This window comes from Mastomys coucha, unplaced genomic scaffold (assembly GCF_008632895.1).
Source record: "Mastomys coucha isolate ucsf_1 unplaced genomic scaffold, UCSF_Mcou_1 pScaffold16, whole genome shotgun sequence".
Classification (NCBI taxonomy): domain Eukaryota; kingdom Metazoa; phylum Chordata; class Mammalia; order Rodentia; family Muridae; genus Mastomys; species Mastomys coucha.
In genome coordinates, this window is record NW_022196898.1 from 41,887,683 (window position 1) to 41,895,152 (window position 7,470).

The 7,470-nt window shown below is 42.1% G+C and overlaps 1 non-coding gene across 1 annotated transcript; it reads left to right on the plus strand.

Moving 5' to 3' along the window:
• The first annotated feature begins 6,261 nt into the window (after positions 1–6,261).
• Positions 6,262–6,364, plus strand: LOC116094479. Its single transcript, XR_004120138.1, has one exon. It is a non-coding gene; the product is annotated as a U6 spliceosomal RNA (small nuclear RNA).
• The last annotated feature ends 1,106 nt before the right edge of the window (positions 6,365–7,470 follow it).

A 7,470-nucleotide genomic window follows, 5' to 3' on the forward strand; every position in this document is an offset into this window, starting at 1 on the left:
AAAAAAAAAAAATCTTACCAGCATGGTTTACAACAGCTCAAAAGAGAAAAGAATCCAAAGGTCCACCAACTGAAAAAATAAAAATAAAAAATATGTTTGTGTTCTATGCATATTGTGAATAGATGTACAACAACGGAACCAAAAGAATTAAACCTGTGTGCACTGACAGAGTTTCACTGAACAAAACAGAGCCAGACACAAAACCCTTCATGCTGAATGAGTACATTTACATAAGTTTACAATGAGAGGAGAAGCTAAGTTGTAGTGCTAGAAATCAGAATAATGCCATTACTAGGATGCAGGGACAGGGCAGAATATATGCAATACGGGGACTTAACAGGCATGAGATGACATTCTAGGGTGGCGATAACATGAGAGTGTTAACTTTGTGATAATTCATTAAGGTCATGGCGGAGAGTGAAACCGTACCCCCCCTTTCTCAGGGTGGGTCTGAAGTTAAATACCTTTTGCAGGGAGGAGTGTCTGGGAAGGGGAGCTTACATTAAGGAGTACACTTGTGATTTGGATATTATGTTTTAATAAATTCTTATTTGCTTAAATAAATGATATATGTGAAATTGTCCAGCAAACCATGTGGCATTTCTGTAGCATTTAAAGTACATGACTCCCCCCCCAACACACACACACAACTATTGTAACAATGCAGAATAAAAATTCACAGCTCCTCCCCAAAATGTCTGGATGCAATTGTCTAAGAACTGAGTAAACAAGAAATAGTGACAAGGAACACAGACTCTGGGTCCAGACTGTGCCCGGGGTAGCCTCAGTTGTTGATCTGTTTAGATGCAGTGTGTCTTTGGGCAACTCCCTTAACCTCTCTGTGATATATTTTATGCATCTGTTAAAAAAAAAATGTTGCATAAAGGGGATGGAGAGATAGCTAACTGGTTAAGAACAGTTGTTCTTGCAGAGGCCCATATGGTTACTCAACATCTGTAACTTCAGTTCCAGAGAACCCAAAGGCCTCTTCTGACATTCACCAGCCATTCACAGGGTTCACCTGCATATATGCAGGCAAAACATTCATACACATAAAATAAATGTAAAACAAGTTGCATAAAAACTCAAGTTCACCAAGTGACCCTGAACAATACCTCAGTGTGGGACTGTGAAAGGCAGCCTAATTTCTGGTTGAACTAAGTTTAAAACCCCAGAGACCCAACAGAGAACTCTCCAAGACCGGTAGGCATTTGCCACGCTCCTAGACACCAGTCTCCTGACACGAGGCCTCAGCTCTCCAAAATTCTGTGGCCATCAGTCCTGTAGGGCAACCCCCCACCCACCCCCGCCACCCCGTAGAGGATGTGATCACAGATCATGTAGCCTCATCTAAAGGTCTGAAGGGCTTAGCCAATTAAGCTCCCCTTCCCAGACACCCTCCCTGCAAAAGGTATTTAACCTCAGACCCACCCTGAGAAAGGGGGTTACAGTTTCACTCTCCATCATAACAATAAATGCTTTAAAGCCATGGACTGCCTCTTCTCACCGAGAAATCCGTGGGGAACAATGGAGCGGGTCTTCCTCTAAAGAGCCGCATCTAATCTCCTGCAGAAGGCCTCCTTGGCTCTCAGCCACAGTCTCTGCCAAGCTGAGCTGCAAGCCAAGGACACTCTCCTCCCCTACGGACCCAAGCTGGAGCTATCCTCCCCTCTTTCCCCTTCAGCCCCAGGCTAGATCCAGCCTAGGGTGGGAGGCACTCTGTCCTCAGCTCTTCCGTGGCATCCAGAGGCGTCTGGGGTGCCCAAGAGCATGAGAACCTGTAGTCCTCAGCCTCTGTGCAGGCTGGAACCCCCAGCCAACTCTGGTAGTTCCCTGGGGACTTCAGAGTGTGCTTCCCACTCCTGGAGTGGGGTCCTGCGACCTGTCAGAGCCCGATGCCCACCCAGCGGCAGCATGAGGAACGAACAGTCAAAACTCTCTAACCCTGTGGTGGACTGGACTTGGGACACTTTTTTTTTTTTTAAGATTTATTTATTATAAATAAGTACACTGTTGCTGTCTTCAGACACACCAGAAGAGGATGTCAGATCTCTTAACAGATGGTTGTGAGCCACCATGTGGTTGCTGGGATTTGAACTCAGGACCTTCGGAAGAGCAGTCAGTGCTCTTACCCGCTGAGCTATTTCACCAGCCCAGGGACACCTTTTTATTATTATTATTATTAGATATTTTCTTTATTTACATGTCATATGATTTTTCTTTTCCCAGTTTCCCCTCCCAGGAACAAACAAACAAACAAACAAAAACAACAAGAACAAACCCCTGTTGGCTCCCCCCTCCCCATGCTTGCCACCCCATCCTCTCCCACTTATTGGCCCTGGCATTCCCCTACACTGGGGCACAGAACCTTAAACCACACCTCAGGGACCTGTTTTTAAGGATGCCTAAACATCATATTATGAAGTAACACACTCGTGTCTGTTGATAGACAATATGAATTCTAGGGAAGGGCACTTGGGATTTTGCAGGCAGAGCTAAGACTTGTCCACAGGCTGTCTAATCTCTAGTCTATCTCCTTAAGTTTCTTAGATTTGCCTCCCTAGGCAGGGCATACTCCTCCATTGCTCCATTGCCGAGTTCATAATGGAATATTACTCTAATGGCAAAGGGTGTTTGCCTTCCCTTCCAGCCCAGCTTCCATCAGGAGATGTCATGCAGAGTCAGTAACAGCACTAATGATTTTGACACGCACTGGGATTTTGGCAAGCCTGTTGAAGATGCCAATGTCCTGAATACTACTCCCTGATCAAAGCTTCCAATTGGGCAGGTGGCGGCCAGTTTCACAGAGCTAATAGGCACCACCTCATAATTACATCTAATACCTCTTCTGCTTACCCCACTGATCCTCATGAAAGTTCAAATCACTTGGAGTGGGGTCATTCCTGATGCTCTTACTCATGGGTGCAGGAAGTCAGGGATTCTAATAGATAGAAATTTTCCCTTGCCCATCTCCCTGAAGAAATGTGGCAGTCATCTACCCAGGAAAGAAGACTGTTATAGCATCTCTAGTTTCATGGCATCTTGCTTGACATCTGTCCTTTTGTATTTGAGAATATAAAAATCAACTCCTCAACACAACACCTAGAGAACTAGCCCATTATGTTCTCACCAAACACCATAATGTGATCTTTCTGCTGGGACAACCATTTTGTAGGCATTTGTATGTGAAACATTCTAAATTCTATCCAGAGATGGAGTTCTGTTTTGTTTTGTAAAACAAGGCCTTGTTATGTAATCTAGACTGGCCCTAAACTCATCAGCAGCCCAGAGTATCCTAGACTTTCAATCCTCCTGCCTCATCATCCTGAGTGCTGGGATTACATGCATGTTACCAAGCCAGTTTGGAGTAAAATCTTAATGCAGCTATAAAAGGAATTATATTAATCTGCATGTTTCAGAATTGCTATCCTATATTACATATTAAAGTGACATCCTTAGTTTTTATGCTCATTGAATAAACTCAGTTAACCCATCAATATTCAGGGCACATGACAGTAACCACTGTCTTGGATGACAAAGCCCTGTTGAGACCCACTTTTATGATGTTCTACACAAGCAGAAAAGAGAATAGACAGAAGAAATAAGAAAATGAGAGAATGAGAAAGGAAAAGCATGAAGGACATCAGGAATTAGACCCCGGAAGTCAGAGTTGATGTCCTCAGTGTCAGAGACAGCTGGGGCTGTGACCCTGTGCAAAACCAGAGACAGAGGATCAGTACTGCCAATGACTGACTGACCATAACAGTGGGGAGGTGTCACGAACATAATTCATTTCAAACAAAATACTGTTCAAAGACCTATAATTGTATTACTTTATTAATTATCCCAATGAAAGTCCTTCCCTTTAGGCACCCCACCCCAGGGTCATCCAGGGTTGGGAGCCAGGCTCCTCTCTGCCTCCCTCAGTAGCAGAAAACATTTCAGCCCATGACAATGTGGTCATCTGTTAAGGTCATTGCTCTGATGCCAGGAGGAGAAGAGTCATGAGAGGCTGAGAGGTTGAATAGATTTGAGGATTCACTGACAGGTAAGACATACTTTATTTATTCTAGATGAGGGCTGCTATGTAGGCAGCTGCCAGCAAGGACACATAGGCATGACACACGGCGGTGGTTGGGGATTTTGGGGTGGAGGAAGGTGTACGCAGGCCACGTGGTGATAGGCACACAGGCTTACTGACAAACAAACAGGCTGGCAAATGCAAAAGCAAAGTCTTGGGCCTCTGATCATAAGGTCATATTCATATAGAATCATATAAAAGTGACACCTCATAAAAATGTAGTTATATAGCAGGTGACATCACTACTTATTTTTTGGTTTCCCAGACATCAATCGTTAGCCATTTTGTGCTGATTCCCAGTCCCAAGCTGTCTGATTTCAGTTGTGTTTTAACTGACTCATACCAGGTATCCCCACGGGTGCCATGAATTGGCCCTTATGGCTTTCTCATCCCAACAGTAGCAAATTTATAAGTAACAAAGTATTGTTGAGTATATAGCACTAGAACTAACTCCTTACAAAGGTTGCTTTTATTGTTTTAACAAACAATATATTTGGTGAATTCTGAGAAAATTACCTGCCCAGTGCAATGGAGCTGCTCAGAAGAGAAACCAATTTATGTTTTCATACCAAACACCAGAGGAAAATTGCAGATATCTTTTTTACACACAAAGTTGGAGCTTGTGGAAGAAACCACAAAACAAGCAGGCAGGCAAGCAAGCAAGCAAAATTTGTGGCCCAAAGATTTAAGATCAAGGTCTATGTGACTTTGGGAATTCCAAGCTCCCAGCCTCAGTGTCCCTACATAAGGAATGAAGATGAAATAGGTTACTTGGGGAAATCTCAGAATCAGCATATCGAGCAAAAGTTATCAAGCACCTAAGAAATGAATCCACAGCATTCACTTCAACAATTTTACAGTCCTTACCAATCCATTGCATCTAACAAGGTTTCTAACTAATGGTCAAAGTGACACTGGAGGATTAGCTATCTCTAAAAACACCTAAATTTCTGCAACAAGACTGAGTGGAAATTCTTATGGTCCTAAATGATTCTATAGTAGTTATCACCTGTACATAGACAGTTCCACTAGAAAATGAGGAATAACTTATAGGGATATTATGACTGAAATAGTGTATGTTGTGTGTATGTGTGTATATGTTTGTGTGGGTTCACATATGTGTAGGTAGATCTACATGTGAAGGCCAGAGCTCAACCCTGGATGTCAGTCCTCAGGATTCAGTCACATTGTGTTGAGACAGGGGCTCACTGATCAGACTACACTGGCTGGCTGATAAGCCTCTGGGATCTGTCTCTGCCTCCCCAGAACTGAAATTATAAAATTGCACCACCACACCTGTTTAGGGGGCATGTTTTGCTTTGATTTGTTTTGCTTTGTTTTTACATGGGTTCTGGGGATTTTGTTTCTTCAACACAGAGTTTCACTGTACATACCTGACAGACTGATCACTCTCTGTGGAAAGCAGACTGGCCTCAAACTCACAGAGGTCTGCCTGCCTCTGCCTCCCAAATTCTGGAGTTAAAGGTTACACCACTATGTTCAGTGTAGTTCTGGAGATCTTAAGCCAGTAAGCACTTTTCTGACTGAGTTACTTCCATAACTCTGTAACAATTTTTAATAATAAAATAAAAATCTGGACTAGCGAGATGGCTCAGTGGGTAAGAACACTGACTGCTCTTCCAAAGGTCCTGAGTTCAAATCCTAGCAACCACATGGTAGCTCACAATCACCTGTAATGAGATCTGACACCTTCTTCTGGGATGTCTGAAAACAGCTACAGTGTACTTATTTATAATAATAAATAAATTTTTGGGCCAGAGCTAGCAGGAACCGGAGTGAGCAGGGTTGACCAGAGCAAGCAGAGGTCCTAAATTCAGTTCCCAACAACCAAATGAAAGCTCACAACCATCTGTAACAGCTACAGTGTACTTATACACATAAAATAAATAAATAAATCTTTAAAAATAAAAATAAAAAAATAAGAATTTACCTTCTGGGTTCATGATAAAATGGTTAGAACCAAATAGGAAAGACTCCTATATTAGCTACTTTGCTATTTCTGTGATAAAATACCATGATCAAGACAACATATAGAAAGATGGCTTTACTTGAGCTTACAGCCCCAGAGGAATATAAATCCATCATCATCGTGGCTGGGAAGCATGGTGACTGGAACATCAAACTGAGATCTAAAATCAAGAAAGAAAAAAATTTAGTGCTCGCTTTGGCAGCATATATACTAAAATTGGAACAATACAGAGAAGATTGGCATGGCCCCTGCGCAAGGATGACATGCAAATTCATGAGGCTTTCTATTTTTTTTTTTAATTTAGATGTCCTAGAATTAAATAACAATCAAAAGACTACGTACTAAAATGTAAGTGATAAAATGTAGGCAATGCTAGCTCAAAGGGACATATATTATAGCTCTATACACCTATATCATGAACTCATACAGATATCAACTATATCACTTAATGATTTACTATAAAGCCTCAGAAAACCAAGAACAATTCAAATGCAAAAGTACTAGGCAAAGAACTAAAGTATCTAAACATGAAGGGAAAGGGGACTATGAAACTGAACAGAGAGTTCTCAAATGGCTAAGAAACATTTCTAAAACTGCTCAACAACATTAGTCATCAGAGGAATGCAAATTAAAACTATTGTGAGATTCCATCTCATCCTAGTCAGAATGGTTATCATAAAGAATAAAGACGGCAACACGTGTTGAGAATGCGTAGAAAGCGTAAATTAGTGCTGACATGAAAGCCAGTGTGGAGGGTTCTGAAAGCTAAAAATAGAACTACCACGTGATACAGCTGTGCCAATACTTGTCATATACCCCTAAGACTCCATATCCTACCACAGAGACACTTGTACATCATGTCCACTACTGTTCTAATGACAATTACTAGGAATATAATCAGCCGAGGTGAGCTGACTGATGGGTAATGAAAATGTGGTACCCACGTGCGACTGAGTTTTACTCAGCAGTACATAACAGTGACGTTATATAGTTTGCAAGAAAATGGATGGGACTGGAAAGTATTGTACACTTCCAGAAACATGAACACTCTGTTCCCGTTCATGTGTAGACCTTTCATTCAAGATTTTAGATTTCTGTATTTAAGTTGGAGAAAGTGTTTACAGAGGCCAGAATAAGAAAGAAAGAAAGAAAGGAAGGAAGGAGGGAGGGAAGGAGGGAGGGAGGGAGGGAGGGAGGGAGGGAGAAAAGAAAGAAAGAAGAAAAGAAAGAAAAAGAGCCAAGTGGGAGAGGGAAAATACTAAAGCTGGGAGGTATGGTAAAAACCTGCAAGCATGTATGACGTGAAGGGAGAGTGGGGGGGTTAAAATGAGGAAGGAGGGGGGATACAGAAAGGTGAAGGTGAGGAGAAGAGTTATCAAAAGCTGAGGATAAATGAAAA